At 43.7% G+C, this 15,762-nt stretch overlaps 1 long non-coding RNA gene across 2 annotated transcripts in view; it reads left to right on the plus strand.

Moving 5' to 3' along the window:
• The window catches only part of LOC110206798 (uncharacterized), a 35,349-nt gene extending 21,975 nt beyond the window's left edge, over positions 1 to 13,374 (plus strand). The window contains exons 1-2 of one of the 2 annotated variants that reach the window (XR_002324015.1): positions 2,248 to 2,351; positions 13,034 to 13,374. This is a non-coding gene — a long non-coding RNA (uncharacterized LOC110206798). Of the gene's footprint in view, positions 1 to 2,247; positions 2,352 to 13,033 lie in introns of those variants that run through there. The other variant, XR_002324014.1, reaches the window with a different exon arrangement.
• The last annotated feature ends 2,388 nt before the right edge of the window (positions 13,375 to 15,762 follow it).

Consider the following 15,762-nt stretch of genomic DNA (forward strand, 5'->3'; position numbering starts at 1 on the left):
AGCTCAGAGATGGAGTGTCCCATTCATGGGACAGTCAGGAGGTCAGTGTCACTACATCAAAGAGTATGTGAAGGGGAGAGTAAAGTATTTGATCCTGGAAGTAACAGGGAGTCACTGGAGTTTGAATAAAGGGGTGTGTGTGTGTGTATGTGTGTGCATGTGTGTGTGACATGGAGGACAGACATGGCAAAGATACGGAGACAAGAGATGGAGTGTTATGTGTGAGGACCAGCAAGAAGGTCAATATGTCTAGACAATAGAATGTGTGGAGGGGGAATGATGTGTAATAAAGCTGGAAAGGAAAGTTATGGTTGTGATCTGTTTGTGAAGAGATTTAAATGCCAAACAAAGGAGTATGTATTTGATGCTAGGGGAAATGACGGCTATGTGAGTGGAAAGGAAGGGATGGATGTGAGAGAAATTGGGTGAGGGAGATGGAAGAGTTGAAGACACCAAGATTGTGGACTGGGTAACTGGAAGGATGGGGTGGGAATGGTTAGAAGAGGAGTGGCTTTAGGGAAAGAGATCATGAATTTTCTCTTGGACTTGTCGAACTTGAGATGGACATCCAGCTAGAAATGTTTGAGAGGTAGTTGGTGATGCAGGACTGAGCCTAAATCCTAAGAACAAAACCGAACCAGAAGGAAGATCTGGCTGAAGAAGTTCAAACACACTTGTCTGCTTCCCTTCCTCTGTGGACCTTAATGCAGAATGTCACCCTTGTCCTGAACCCTCCTATCATTTCTTTTAGCCGTGAGTGGACCCAGATGGCTCATTAGTCAACTTAACATTTGGCAATCACCTACTAAACAGTGAGGCATTTATAGTCACCTCAACTCAGTGACACATTGCATCATTAACCAGGATAATTAAGTGCTCTATCAGTACTTCAAGAATCTGTGAATTCATCAACACTGGTCCTTCTCCCACTTATACGGACCACAGTCACTCCTTTGACTCCCTTTATGATCTTTGAGTTGGTGCGGCCAGAACAATCCATTGCCTTGTAGCTACCCTTCTGTTGATATGTCCTTCTCCACTGAGCCAGGCTGGTCTTCAGTCTCTGGCCAGGCTCACACTAAAAGTCTTGCTGGATCTGCCAAAGCTTACCCTCCCTGACGTAGCTTTTGAGAACCCAGAATGTTCTCAATGGGCCACAGGAACAAGACTTAATGGAGAATTTCATCATTATGAACTGTGACATGACCCATTTTTCTTTCTCTTCATCAAATACTATGGCAATTTAAAATACATTTCAAAACAGTCAAATCTGTTTTCTTTGTTCCCTCTTCCCAATTTTTTTTACATGAGGAAAGTAGCAGACATGTTTTAAGAGGAAAAGCACTGATTATGGGGGTATATCAATATAGGTTCAAGTCCAAGATGATTCTCTAACACAGTAATTGCAGAGAAGGTCAAGATCTACATGAAGAATGGAGTTTCCTCAACCAGAGTTCCCAATGAAATCGTAGATCCAATGGTTGTTCAGTTGTTTCAATCATATTTGACTCTTTTTAAGCCCATTTGGGGTTTTCTTGGTGAAGATACTGGAGTGGTTTGCTGTTTCCTTCTCCAGCTCATTTTACAGATGAGGAAACTGAGGGAAACAGAGTAAAGTGACTTGCCCAAGATCACACAACTAGGAAGTGTCCAAGGCCAGATTTGAACTCAGAAAGATAAGTCTTTCTAACTTCAGGCCCAAGCGCTCTATCCACTGTGCCCCACCTAGATGTCCCAGATCCCATAGACACAGGTCCAATGAACAAAGTTAGAGTGTAAACAAACAAATGTCATGTATAAGGAACTATAGGGAGTCATCTGTCAACGAGCGTTGACTAACCACTAGGGGCCAGGCACTGTGCTAAGTGTGGTGATACAAACAGCCCGAGATAACATGGCAACAACTATGTACAAACTAGATGTGTACAAGACAAATTGGAGACAATCAACCGACGGAGGGCACCAGCATGAAGGCTGAGGAGGAAGGCAGCTTCAAGCTGAGATCTAGGTATCACTAAACGGATACCACCATTTAGTGCTTAAAAAGAAAGAAAAGTCACCAAAGCTATGGCTGGGGGGCTTTCCGGGTTCTTCCTCAAATGAAAACATTATAAAAATCTCAGTTCCAGGGACTCTTGGGACACCTTGTTCTCTGTGGGGCTGCACCAGCCCATATCTTGTGCAGCGATTAGAAGTGACGGGCAGCTTAGGTCATCTCGCTTTCCTGGTACAGGGAGTAGCTGAGTGTTCGCAGGCTCCAGGCCCTTTGTGTGGTCTGCTGGCTCAGGCCTGCTTGAGGAAGCCTGAAATAGCCCCTAGGCCTGCAACTTTTTGGTTGTTGACAAACTCAGGTAAGAAGTTCTATCTGTTCCTGTCCCAGGGAAGACACAGGCAAGTTAAGCGCCCATGAGGGAGGAAGGCATTTTCATTTTATTAGTAACACCCTAAGAAGGCCGTTGACACTCACTCCCTCAGTGGGGGTGGGGTGGGGAGGCTGAATGCCTTCTCTGCCGCCCCGAGGTCCCTTCCGTGTTTGATAAAATAAAACAAAACAAAATACATTCTTGGTTTGACTTGAAAATACTGTTTTCAGAAAGAAGAGGCTAGTTTCTCATGTGGGACCAGACTCTGGGGGAGCCCAGTCGGGCTCTTGCCTGTATTCGCTATCTCATCTCAAATTCATCTGACTCTCCACCCAAGGGAAAACATTTGTTCCCCAAAGCTTTGACACTAAGACGATTTCCTGGGAAACCCTCAGAAATGATTGCGTGGGCTGAGTCAGTGTGCATCTATCTCAGTGAAATCAGGAGGAAATCCTGAGCCTGGGCCCTTTACTAGTTGCTAGGTTTTTTGGGGAAGGTGATGAGACCTTTTTTCCTGTCATTAAAGATTTCTCACTTTCTACTCTGAGTGAGACTACAAATCCTAATTTGAAGCTTGACCTAATTTTAAGCTTGCTGCCTCTTAAGTGTTCCAGGAGCCGGGCCTGGGCTCTCCATATTATTAATGTGGCTGTAAGATTCTTTCTTGTTGCCATGTATCCCGTTGGGTTATTAGTGGCTGGATCTGGATTCTAGCAGCACCTAAAACCTTGCATGGCTCACTCTCACAAACCATTGACATCTGTGGTGGTGAGGCTCCCCCAAACAGTCCCAGCATCTTTGGGTGCTTCGAGTTACATTTAATAAAATGTGATTAATTTGGACTCCTGAGCTTCTCCATTTCACTGGAAGGTGGAGTCCTGGGGGGAAATGGCTCTTTAGCTGCCAGGTCTTCTTTGATATGAAGAACAGTTAGACATTAAAAAAACTTTTTTTCAATGGGAGGAAAAGTCATGATTTAAAAATAAAAAGTATTGGGAACTCTGTTAACTTAGCCTGAGGAAAAGAAGATAGAGATGGGAAAGGGGAGGCTTGTGCTGTCTGTTTTCAAATGTTTGAAGGCAATGTCATGTGGAGAAGGGATTAGACAGGCAGAAATAGGAGCAAAGGACAGAAATGGTGGAGAATCCTACTGAGATTCTGTGTAAAGTAAAACTTCCCAACAATTCTACCAGCCCCAAAGTGAAATGGGCAGCCTTGGGAGGTCCTAAATGCCCGCTTTTAGTGGAGGCTGGAGGCCCCTTTTCAGGTAAATTGTAGAGGGTTTTCCTGTTGTGACATGGCTGGGACTCTCTGAGTTTCCTTCTAACTGGGATTCTAAGATCCCATGAGGGAGCATGGTGTCAATATTTGACTCCCTGGACTCTTTACTCCACCCGGGTTGGGATGTAGAGTTAAAGACGCTGGGTGGGGCAGGGGGTGGGGGTGTGTAGGGGTGATGAGTTGCAGATGAGTTACCCTCAGGCCAGAACTGAGGCATTTGGGAAAAGAAAGGATGAAGCTGCAGAGCAGATTCCCAATGAAAGGCTAAAACATGGGCCTTCAGAATGTTTGAGATGGAAGGGACCTTAGAGGTCATCAAGCCCAACTCTTTCATTTTACAAACAGGGAAACTGAGGCTGGAAGTGGGACATAAAGTGACTTGTCCAGGGTTACATAGCTAGTAAATAAGTGTCTGGGACAGCACTTGAACCCAGTCCTTCTGATTTTCACTACACCACATTGTTTTTCTCCTCACTCTCCATTTGTCCTTTACTGGTTTTCTATATGAAAGGAAAGAAACAAAAATTTATTAAGCCCCTAATAGGCCAGGCATTGTACTAAATGCTTTACAGAGAATACCCCATTTGGTGCTCACAACAGCCCTGGGAGGTGGGGGCTATGATGATCCCATTTTATGGATGAGGACACTGAGGCAGGCAGTGGTGGAATGGCTTGCCCAGGGTGACACAGATAGCAAGTGTCTGAGGCTGGATTTGAACTCAGGTCTTGCTGACTTCCAAGCCCAGTGCTTTATCTATTGTGCTACCTAACTGCATATAAGTAATGAAAATGTTTCTTAAGCTATATAACTTGCTTCTTTGGGGTAGCTTACATCTTGTGAAAACCTAGTTTCTATGTAATTTAAGCAAGGTACTCAACTACTATGGTCAGTTTATAGAATTGAGGGGAGGGAGGTGAGACCAGGATCAGAGGGGTCAACCACGGGATCCACATCCACGCTGTGGCTTCAGCACTCCAAGTGTGGCCAGAACCAAATTAATATGTACTGGGGAAATAGTTAAAATAAATAAAAATACAATTGGACACAGATGATGCTAACATGTAGTTTTCCAAGTCAAATATGTTCCCACAGGGATCCTCATATATAGGTTAGTGTCCCCATTTCTCTTGGGTACCCTTGATTGGATGGTTTCTAAGGTTCTCTCTAACCCTAAATCCTAGGGTTATTTCCAACCATAGAGATTGGAAATAAATTGAATATAGCAATTCTACGTTCCAAATGGGGAAAGTGAGGTACAGAGCAAATAAATAACCTGTCACCCTCAATCTCCCAGGAGGATTCTTTATAGTGGTTGTATTGGAGATGTGGCAGCTGGGTGGTACAGTAGATAGGGCACTGGGCCTGGAGTCAGGAAGACCTGAGTTCAAATCTGGTATCAGATACTTATGAGCTATGTGATTGCAGATAAGTCATTCCACCCTGTTTGTCTCAGCTTTCTTACCTGTAAAATGAGCTGGAGAAGGAAATGGCAAACCACTCCAGTATCTTTGCCAGGAAAACCTCGAATGGGGTCATGAAGAGTTGGACATGACTGAAACGACTGAATAACAATAACAAAATTGGGGCCATAGTGAAGCCTGTGCCTGAGGTCAATTAGCCAACAGGCCTGTATGAAGAGCCCACTATGTCCTAGGCACTGTGCTAGGTGCTGAGGATAAAAACATGAAAGTGAGAAAGTCCTCACGCTCAATAAGTTTACTTATGTCTGCCTTTATCAGAGAGTAGAGGCCAGGGAAAGGAGCTCTAGGCAGGCCCAGGAGTTGTGAACAGGCTGTGTTACATCCTTTCCAGTAGTAATGATAATATTGTTTTGTCCTCTGAACAAGAAGTGGAAAGGGTGTGAAGGGGTGCTGGAGAAATGGGGATATATGAGCAATGGCAGAGCAAACGGTAAGATATCCTGATGGCTAGGACCAGATCTCTGGGTTGTTGAAGAATGTTCTAGGGGTCTAGGGCCTGCTAGAAATAGAGAACTCACCGTCCAATCCAGGCAGCTCTGCCATTATGCCTCAAAATAGAGTGAGTTAATGTCCCTAAGGTGTGGGTGGGGAATGGGGTCGGGGGAGATCTTAGAGGTCCAGTTGATGGGGAGAGGTGGGCAGGAGCAAGAGGCTGTGCCTGCTCCACCCCCGGTGTCTTGGAGGCTGGCTGACTGAGGTGAATGAATGAGCTCTTATTAGGTGCTTACTGTGTGCAAAGCAATGGAGACATGAAGAGAAGAATGTCCTGGCTGCTCACACCCAAATAGGAGGAAACGACTTGTAGACATCATCTTAGCTTCAAGTCCCACAGAAAATCCTTTGGGTTCAGGGGCAAAGGAGATGGCAACGAATCTTCCTTGAGCCTTTGCCACTGATAAACCTTATCTGTCCCTAGTGTTGAGCCACCTGACAATACCAAGGACTTGGATAGGCAGACTTTTCTTTTCCAGACCTTCCGCAGGTACGAAGGCAGTTTGCCAAGTTGAGTCATTACAAACAGGGCTTGCTCGCCTGGCTGTTAGGCTGGGAGCAGGCCTGGTGACCTAGGGGCACTACTGATGGGGTTGGTGGTAGCAGGGATGGCCTGCCCAACGAGCTCCTGGCCAGTCTTGGAATTCCTCTCATTTTGCCCGCTTCTATACTGTACACAGACAGTATGGGGTTAGGGATAGAGTTGGACTTAGGGTTCAGAAAGAGCTAGGCTGAAGTCTCGACTCTGATATATACCTTCTACACGAGACCTTTCCTGATCCCCACCAGTGTCTGGTCCACTATCACCTCCCCAACTCCCAAATTACCTATTTTGTACAGTGTAAGTACTATTATTACTATTATAAGTACATGTCGCCTTTTCTGACTAGACCAGGAGCGGGGAACCTGTGGCCTCGAGGCCACATGTGGCCCTCTAGGTCCTCAAGTTCCATTCAGTCAAAGGGCTGCACTTGAGGACCTAGAGGACCACATGTGGCCTTGAGGCTGTGGGTTCCCCACCCCTGGACTAGACTGTAAATTCCCAGAAGGCAACTTGTCAATAAGCATTTATTAAGTGCCTACTGTATGCTAGTCACTGGGAATACAAAGAAATGCAAAAGAGCATCTGGCTCTCTCACAATCTATTGGGGAAGATAATACACAACTACGTATATAAACTATATTCAGAATAAATATGAGAGTCCTTGCATTAAGGGAGGATCAGGAAAGGCTTCTTGTAGAAAATGGAATTTTAACTGGAACTTTGAGAAAGCAAGGGAAATGAGGAGGTAGAGATGAGGAAGAAGAGAGTTCCAGGCATAGGGGACTGCCAGGGAAAATGCCCAGAGTTGGGAGCTATAGTGTCTTCTTGCTGCATCCAAGAGTATGTGGAAGAGTAAGGTGTAGAGGAATGGGAAAGATAAGAGGGGGCAGGGTTGTCAAGGGCTCTCAATGCCAACGAGAGGATTTTATCTTTGATCCTGCAGGAGACGTGGAGCCAATGGCGTTCATTTAATAGAGCAGTGACCTGGGCAGACTTTAGGAAGATGACAGATGAATGGAAGATGGACCAGAGTGGGGAGAGACTGGCGGCAGAAATAAGAGAGAATGAGGAGTGGAGGAAGACAGCTAGGTGGAGAGCCTTGGTGACTGGGAGGATGTTAGTGCCCTGTACAACAAGAGGGAAGATTTAGGGGAAAAGAGAGTGAGTTCAGTTTTGGATACTTTGAGTTTAAGATGTCTATTGGAATCCAGTTTGAGATGTCTAATAGGCATTTGGAGAATGTTTCACTTTTGTCCTTGTGGTCCCAAGGCCTGGCACATAGTAGGTGCTTAACAAATACCCACTGATGGGGATGATGACCTGGGCAAGCTGCTTCACTTTTCAGTGGCTCAGGCAGCTCTCTAAAACTGCATTAGGAAAGAGAGTTTCCTGCCTGGGAATTCCCTACACCACGGGTTCAGAGATTTAGAGTTATGAGGCACCTTACAGGTGATCTAAAGTGACCTCTTCTTCTACATATGGGAAATTGAGTTCCCAAGAGGTGAGGTGATTTGTCCATGGTCGCACAGATAGTACGTGGAAGAACTGGCATATCTTAGGTCCAGTAAAAAAAACCCAAAAAACCATACCAATAAATACAACATCTCCAGCACTACAGGATAGCACAGAACAGGTTTCTGACCCAAGTTAATTATTAAACCAAACCAACAAAGCTTACCGCAGATTTGGCTTCTAGCAAGGATCATTTTATGCCCCTTAGATTGGACCTCACCTCACCTTTGGGCTGTGCCTTGTGATTGGGTGGGGCGAGGGGCAGGGTGGCGGTGGGGTGGGACAGGGGAAGGACTGTAATTAAATGTCAAACAATGAGTTGGCTGAGGCTCAGGCTCTATCTCCTCCTGCAGCTTCTCTTTCCAGCCTTTGCCAAGCCCTCAGGGACTAGAACCTGTTTGTGGGAGGCTGGTGAGAAATCAAACCTGAAGACTACCAGGAGACAAAGGGAGAACCCTAGGTGTGTGAGAGTGGGAGGGTGAGTGTGTGTGTGTGTGTGTGTGTGTGTGTGTGTGTGTGTGTACGTGTCTATGACGCCATATGAGTGCCTACATTAGGACAGTGTGGGGGGGGGCAGGAGGAGAAGGGGACAGTCAGCCCTGACCACTGATGCAAGCTCAAAGCACCGCAGTCAGCCTCCTCCTCCTCCTCCACTGTAACAGTAAGGTACAAACCTTAAAAAGAAAAAAAAAAGTGCGATTCTTGTGCCATCCAGTGGGCTAAAAGTGAACTACATCACACACACACACACACACACACACACACACACACACACACACGCACAAATTTAGGACAAATAGCTTCCGTTTTTTAAGGACAAAGTAGGGAAATATGGGCCTTCATTTCAGGACAAAGATGTTCAAGTGTTGAGAATGAGGTGCCTTTTTTTTTCTTTTTAAAGAAGTGATAATAATAGTAACAGTAATGCCTGCCATTTGTTTAGTGCTTTTTATTTTCCAAGCACTTTCTGTCTCTTGGGCCAGTTAACTGCATCTTTTATATCATCATTCATGCATTAAAGAAGTGACTGGCCATAATGTGGAGAGGCTGACTTCGGAGTCAGGAAGACCCGGGTTCAGTCTCTGATACACTTTGGCCGTGTGACCCTGCACACCCAGTGTGCTCAGGGAGTTAACTCTGTAAGACTAAGTTACAGAGAAAGTGGCAATGTGCATTGCTAGGGGGAGCTTTCACTCTGGGGGTTCCCAATACCAGTGAAATAAGTCTAATACTCACCCCCTCCTCCACATCATTTTTCCTGTCCCAGAGTCAAATATTATTTATAAACATTTATTCCTTTTATTCAATTTATTCCTGCCTCTATCTTCGTGGTTCCCTTCATATTTCATTCACTTGAACCATCTTCATCTAAAGGACAGATACTTTCCATGCATAGTGGTATGCTGGTAAATGTTTAACAACTGGCTTTCCAGAATACATGCATACACATACACACACACACACACACACACACACACATATACACACACATACATGCACACATCAAATTATATATCTCACATTTTTAGAGTTTAATTTGCATTATCAACATCACTTACTTAAGTCTAAACAATTAACAAGAGTCTATCAGGTTCTGATTTGTAGCTTTGCCAATTTCTGAGGTATAAATGCTCCCACTAAAAATTTAATTCAAGCTGGCTCCATCATCCTTCTTGAGTATTCCCGGCCAAATCATCTCTCTCCTTGGTCCTATAGCCCTCTTCCTAGCCACAGGAGCAGAGATTTGGAGCTAGGTCTCTTATAGATCACCTACCAAAGGGCCAAAGAGATTAAATGATTTGCCCACCATCCCACTAAGAGTAAATTGCAGAGCTAAGATTCAAACCCAGTCTTCTTATTTCAAGTCCAGCACTCTTTCCAATGCACTATATTGAATAATTCCCTCAGAGTAGTGTAGTGAGATTTTAGACTTATTCTGCCAACTCAAACATGTAGCAGGTCAGGTCCCCAGAGCTCAGCAGGCTCCATCTCTCTCTCTGTCTCTCTCTCTCTGTCTGTCTCCCTCTGTCTCTGTCTCTCTCTATCTCTGTCTTCCTCCTTCCCTCTCTGTCTGTTCTAGGAGTACTTCTTCTTCTTCTTTTTTTTTTTGATTAGGCAATGGGGTTAAGTTACTTGCCCAGGGTCACATAGCTAGTAAGTGTTATGTGTCTGAGTCTGGGTTTGAACTCATGTCTTCCTGACTCCAGGGCCGGTGCTCTATCCACTGTGCAACCTAGCTGCCCTCTAGGAGTACTTCTGAGACACAGTGGACTTCTTAGAGGGTGCTTAACTTGAGTCCCATTTGGTGTGTTCCTCCCAATATATTGCCAGTGATTAGAGCCCAAGTATCATTTAACCCTTAATATATTCTCACTATCACTGATGACCAATTAACATCAATTAGCTTTTATAAGAGAATATTTACTGAGAAATTATAGTAAGAAGTAAATGCACATCCTCTCCCTCAACTGTGAGCACATTCTCCCCTCTACCACCTCAGTCCATGGGGAGATTGGGCTCATACCTGGACTCTCATTAGCCAGTTCCTCCATTCTATTACCATTAGATTTATAATCAAGAAAAGTTGGTTTCTCATTCTTGCTCTGACAGAAATAACTATGTGACCATAATTGAAAAAGTCAGTTTGGCTTCCTGAGTCTCAGTTTCCTCCTATGTAAAATGAGATGAACATCTGTATTACTCACCTCAGGTTATTGTAAGGAGAGAACTTTATAAGCCTTAAAATGCTAAATAAGTTTGCATCATTATGACATTTTTCTTGTACGTAGAGGGAAGGGCAGAGGGAGAAGGCAAAGAAAAACAGGGGTGAGTGTGGTAAGAGAGGGGATGAGAATAAGGTGAGTGTTGTATGTACAGCTGTCATTTAATACAAGTAGACTCTTCTACAGACCTTTCCCTCTCTTCGAGGGATTCCAAGCGGCCCCACCCCTTCCATGGCTCTGTGGCCCTGCAGGAGCCGCTTGGGTTCCTGCTGTTGGTCCAACTGGGAGTTGCATTTACATAATTTACGTAAAGCAAGAACTGTCTGTACTCTGTTGGGGTCTTTGAGTTGAGGATGTACATTCATCTGGTAGATGTATTGCAATGGGAATTCTTTTTTGAATATGATTTGAACTACTGAGGTCTAAATTATCATAACATCATAAATTTAGAACTGGAAGGGACCTGAGAGGCTATTTTATCTAAACCCCAGGAATTTTAGTCCAGAGCATTGTTTCTCACTCTACACTCTATAACAATGTCTTTTGAATGTCAAAATTTCCTGCTAGTTTTTGTCCAGGGTGCTGAATGTGTTAAACTGGCGGCAAGAATGTTGTTGTTCGTCCTTTAGTCTCAAAGAGGACCATGGAGAGAATAGGAAGAGAATGAATGTGTACCTTGGAGAAGGGAAATAGGAGTGAATGAACGGATGTTTGGACTTGTATGTACCCTGCAGCTGAATCTTCTATGCGTTGTCTCCTCTAATTAGAATGGGAACTCTTTGAGAGCAGGTTCCATTGAGCTTTTCTGTTTGTATTCTTAGTGCTCAGAATATTGCTTGACACACAGTTGGTGCTTAATAAATATTTTTCCAACGCAGAATCAAAAGGAGCAAGAAAAACAATGGAGCCAAAGGCAAAGAATGAATCCTCTGGTACATTCTAGTGGGTTTATAGTTGTGTCATCAAATGTTCTTGAACCTGTGACATCTCCCTGTTCCTGAGCTCTCATCACCTACCAGGCACCTAATAGTAACAGCTGACATTTATATATTGCCTTAAATTACAAAGGGCTTTACATATACTGTCTCATTTAATCCTTGCGACAATCTTATGAGGTAGATGCTATTATTATCTTCATTTGAAAGATGAGAAAACTGAGATGTTAAGTGAATAGTCCAGAGTTACCCAGTGTCTTAGGTGCCTTTTGAACTCATCTTCCTCACCAGCTACCAACACCCAGACCCTCTGAGAAACCTCCTCTGTGGCAAACTTGCCCCCTAAACTTCTAGGAAATGTGTTTCCATCTTGCTATGGCTTACACATACAAAAGCAGTAGGGTATGGAGGAAAGAATACCAGATCTGGAGATCCAGAGTCACAGAATCTCAGAGTTAGAAGATCTCAAGGGTCATTTAGCCCAATCAGTGCCTGGCTGAGAATCCCAGCATGATATCCTCAATACATTGTCATCGAGCCAGTACTTGGAAACCAGGAGTGAGGGGGAATCTCCTGAAAGTGTTTCCATACATCGAACTGAAGGCTCCTAGTTCTGTCTTCAATTCCTTTTTTCTAAGCTAAGCAATACCAGCCCCTTCAACCCATCCTAATACAGTATACACCCTCCTGGTTGTTGTTTGGCTGTTTCAGTTCTGACTCTTCATGACCCCGTTTGGAGTTTTCTTGGCAAAATCATTAGAGTATTTGCCATTTCCTTTTCCAATCATCCTGACTACTCACCTCTGAAGACACCCTAGTTTGCCCATATGCCTCCTAAAATGTGGTGTCAAGGACACTAAACTCCAAATGTGGTCCTGTGATGGGCACCAGAGATAGTCTAACAGTGGCACATCATAAGTGCTTAATAAAGGCTTGTTGACTGAGTGATCAACAGGGCAGCTAGCTGGGTAGCACTATATCAGTGGATAGTGTGTGGGGCTTTGGAGTCAGGAAGATTCATCTTCCTGAATTCAAATCTGGCCTAAGACACTTACTAGATATGTGACTCTGGGCAAGTCACTTAACCCTGTTTGCCTCTGTTTCCTCTTATGTAAAATAAGCTAGAGAAGGAAATGACAAACCACTCGGGTATCTTTGCCAGGGAAACCCCAAATGGGGTCACATAGAATCAGACACAAGTGAAACAACTGAACAACACATTGGGACAGTGACCTTCTTTCTTTTGGACACTGTACCTCTCTAAATGAATCATAAAAGTCAAGAGACGTGGGTTAGAGTCTAAGCTCAGCTGTTCGGACACACATTGGCTTCCAGAAAATCTCAGCTGATGTCAGAGATCAGCTAGGCCAACTTACATTTGTACAGTTCTGCCACTAGAACTATAATTTTGCCTTCCATTATGTTCAGGTAGAGGGCATCAAGACTGTACCTGCTTCCATTAAATGCCTGTCTTTGTATGGAGAGGAGTAACATCAGTGTCAAGAATGAGGGGAGTTAGTGTGTGCCCTCTGGGAGTCAAGGGTTGAGTCCTCCTTAAATAGCCATGCATCAAAGTTGGCCTAGCACTATCCTGAGTATTATCTAGGGCTCAATTAGATATGGGCCTTCCAGAGGTAGGGAGGATGAATACATGAACTTTTGTGGTCTCTTCCAATCTCATTTTTGTATATGTATTTCCAGGTGCATGAAAGTTCCTGGTTCACGGGAGGAGAAGAACTCAAGAAGGAAGGATCTATGATGGCTCTGGAAAATAGAACTCTCAAGAGAGTAAACTCCTATGGCCCGTGTAGTTTGGCACCTTCTCGGCGAGGTATAGACTTAAAGAGCTGAGAAGTGAAATGCCTTGTTAGGTATTACACAGCTGAAGTGAGACTTGAACCCCTATTTTCTTGGCTTTAAATCTGGCTTTCTACCCATTATACTGCACTATATACATCTCAGACACATGGTGTTTAATAAATACTTGCTGCTTGGTTAATTCACAATGATAATTGTGAATGTAGGCTGCAGTTATGGATGGATTTGGCTTTTCTTTTTCCCAGCATTCTCAATTCCACTGAAACTTACCTATCCAACTCCATATCCCTTCCCTCCCTTCTGCTCCTCTCTGCTCAATTCCAATATTCTTATCCCAGCATTTTAAGATAAAAAGCAATGTTATATGGCACAAACTTTCATTTTACAGAAGAGGAAATTTAGGTCCACAAAGGTTAAGTAATTGCCCAAGGTAGTAGAGGCAGAGCCTTCGACCCTACTGCTCATTCCACTGCACCACACTGCCTCTCTTCTCCATCAACAATGGGATTGTGCCTATTTTGTACAAAAATATTTATTGGGGCAGCTAGGGGGCACAGTGGATAGAGCACAGGATTCAGGAGGACCTGAGTTCAAATCTGGCTGTATGACCCTGGGCAAATCATTTAACCCCATTGCCTAGCACGCCCCCCCCCCCCAATTATAACAGCTCTTTTTGTGGTGGTTAAAAATTGGAATTGAGAAGATGCCTATTAATTGGGGCATGGCTAAGCAAGTTGTGGTAGACGATTATGATGGAATGTTATTGCGCTATTAGAAATGACAAGCAGGAGGATTTCAGAAAAAAAACTAGAAAGACTTAAATGAACTGATACAAAGGGAAGTGAGCAGAACCAGAGAACATCGTACACAGTAATAGCAATATTGTATGATGAAGAATTATGAATGACTTAGCTATTCTCTGCAATACAGTGATTCAAGACAATCCCAAAGGACTCATGATGAAACATGCTATCTGCCTCCAGAGAAAGAACTGATATTGTCTGAATACAGACTGAAGTATACTATTTTTCCCTCCCTCCTTCACTCCCTTCCTCCCCTCTTTTCTTCCTTCCTTCCAATTTTCTTGTACAAAATGACTAATATGGAAATGTTTTATGTGATTGCACATGTCTAACCTGTATTAGATTACTTACTGCCTCAGGGAGGCAGTAGAGGAGGGAGGGAGGGATAAAATTTAGAACTCAAAAGTTAAAAAAAAAAGAACGTTAAAAATTGTTTTTACATGTAATTGGGGGGAAAAAAAGAAAATATAATTTAAAACAAAACAAAAGAAAACCCAAGGGGGGTTGTGTGTTTTTCCTGCCCTTTGAGACTATTGGCCTTTTAAGAAACAGAAAACACATATACGTAGCCCAAACACATGTGCATATAAAAGAACTCACTATCGGAGAGCAAGCTAAGTGTGGCAGTCTCTATTCAGTTAAACCTCTGCTTCTAAAATGATTTCGGTTTACCTGGCTCTTGCCCTCTAAACTCTTTGAATGTCTACAATCTTGTCCTTGTAATTCTACTGGCATGTTTGTGATGACCTGGCCTGTACCCTGTCTCCCTCTGGTGGTTGTCTCCTGTACTATAAGTTTAATGTGATTTCTTAGTAAGAGAACTTAGACTCACTCAGGATGCCAGGGACAGATGGCCACATCCTGGTCATTTCAGCACCTGCTGCACCCAGGGAGATCATTCTCAGGGGTACCTTTGGATACAAGTCCATTCAATTCATCTGGAGGTGGGGAAGCAGTTTGATAGAGTGGGAAATCTAGATTTGAAGTCAGAGGACCTGGATTTTAATCCTGGCATTTCTACTCAGGCTCTGTGTGGTTTTAAGCATCACTTAACTCCACTGGGGTTTACTCAACTTTATAAACAACAGGATTGAATTAGGTGGTCTCAAAGGTCCCTTCCAGCTCTAAAGCCCATGGTGCTATGCCTTATTGCCTTCGTGTAAATCCAGCTGGCAAGCTCTGGAGGTGCTGTGAAAGCCAGGCAAGGGAGACTGAGTTTGATATGGGAGGCAACAGGAAGCTCATGAAGACTTTTTAGCAGGGGAATGACATGATGAAAGCAGTATTCTAAGAAGATGAATCTTGTGGGATCAACTGGCGAAGTGTCAGAGAATTCCAACAGGGTAAATTGTACATAAGGATCCCTGTGGGTTACATATTGACTTAGAAAATGTGTCAACATTATCTGTGTTCTATTGTATTTTATTTATTTTGTTAAATATTTTTCAATTATATTTTAATCTGATTCGGGGACCCTTGGGATTATAGATGCCCACTGGCCATGTGGTTGATACTCTGCAGTCCTCCACTGAATCTGTAATATCCTTATACATTATAGAGGGGCAGCTTGTGGTGCTGTGGATAGAGTGACGGATCTGGAATCAAAAAGATCCAAGCTCAAATCTGGCCACAGACAGAGCTGGAAAAGACCTTTGAGACTACCCAATTCAACCCATTAATTATAAAGATAAATAAACCCCAGGGGAATGAAGTGATGTCTAAACTCACTGCTTCCAATGTGTGACCTTGGGGAAGTCATTTAACCTCTGTCTGCCTCAGTTTCCTCAACTGTAAAAATGGGGGTAATAA

This window comes from Phascolarctos cinereus, unplaced genomic scaffold (genome assembly GCF_003287225.1).
Source record: "Phascolarctos cinereus isolate Bilbo 61053 unplaced genomic scaffold, phaCin_HiC Scaffold_5;HRSCAF=322, whole genome shotgun sequence".
Lineage (NCBI taxonomy): Eukaryota > Metazoa > Chordata > Mammalia > Diprotodontia > Phascolarctidae > Phascolarctos > Phascolarctos cinereus.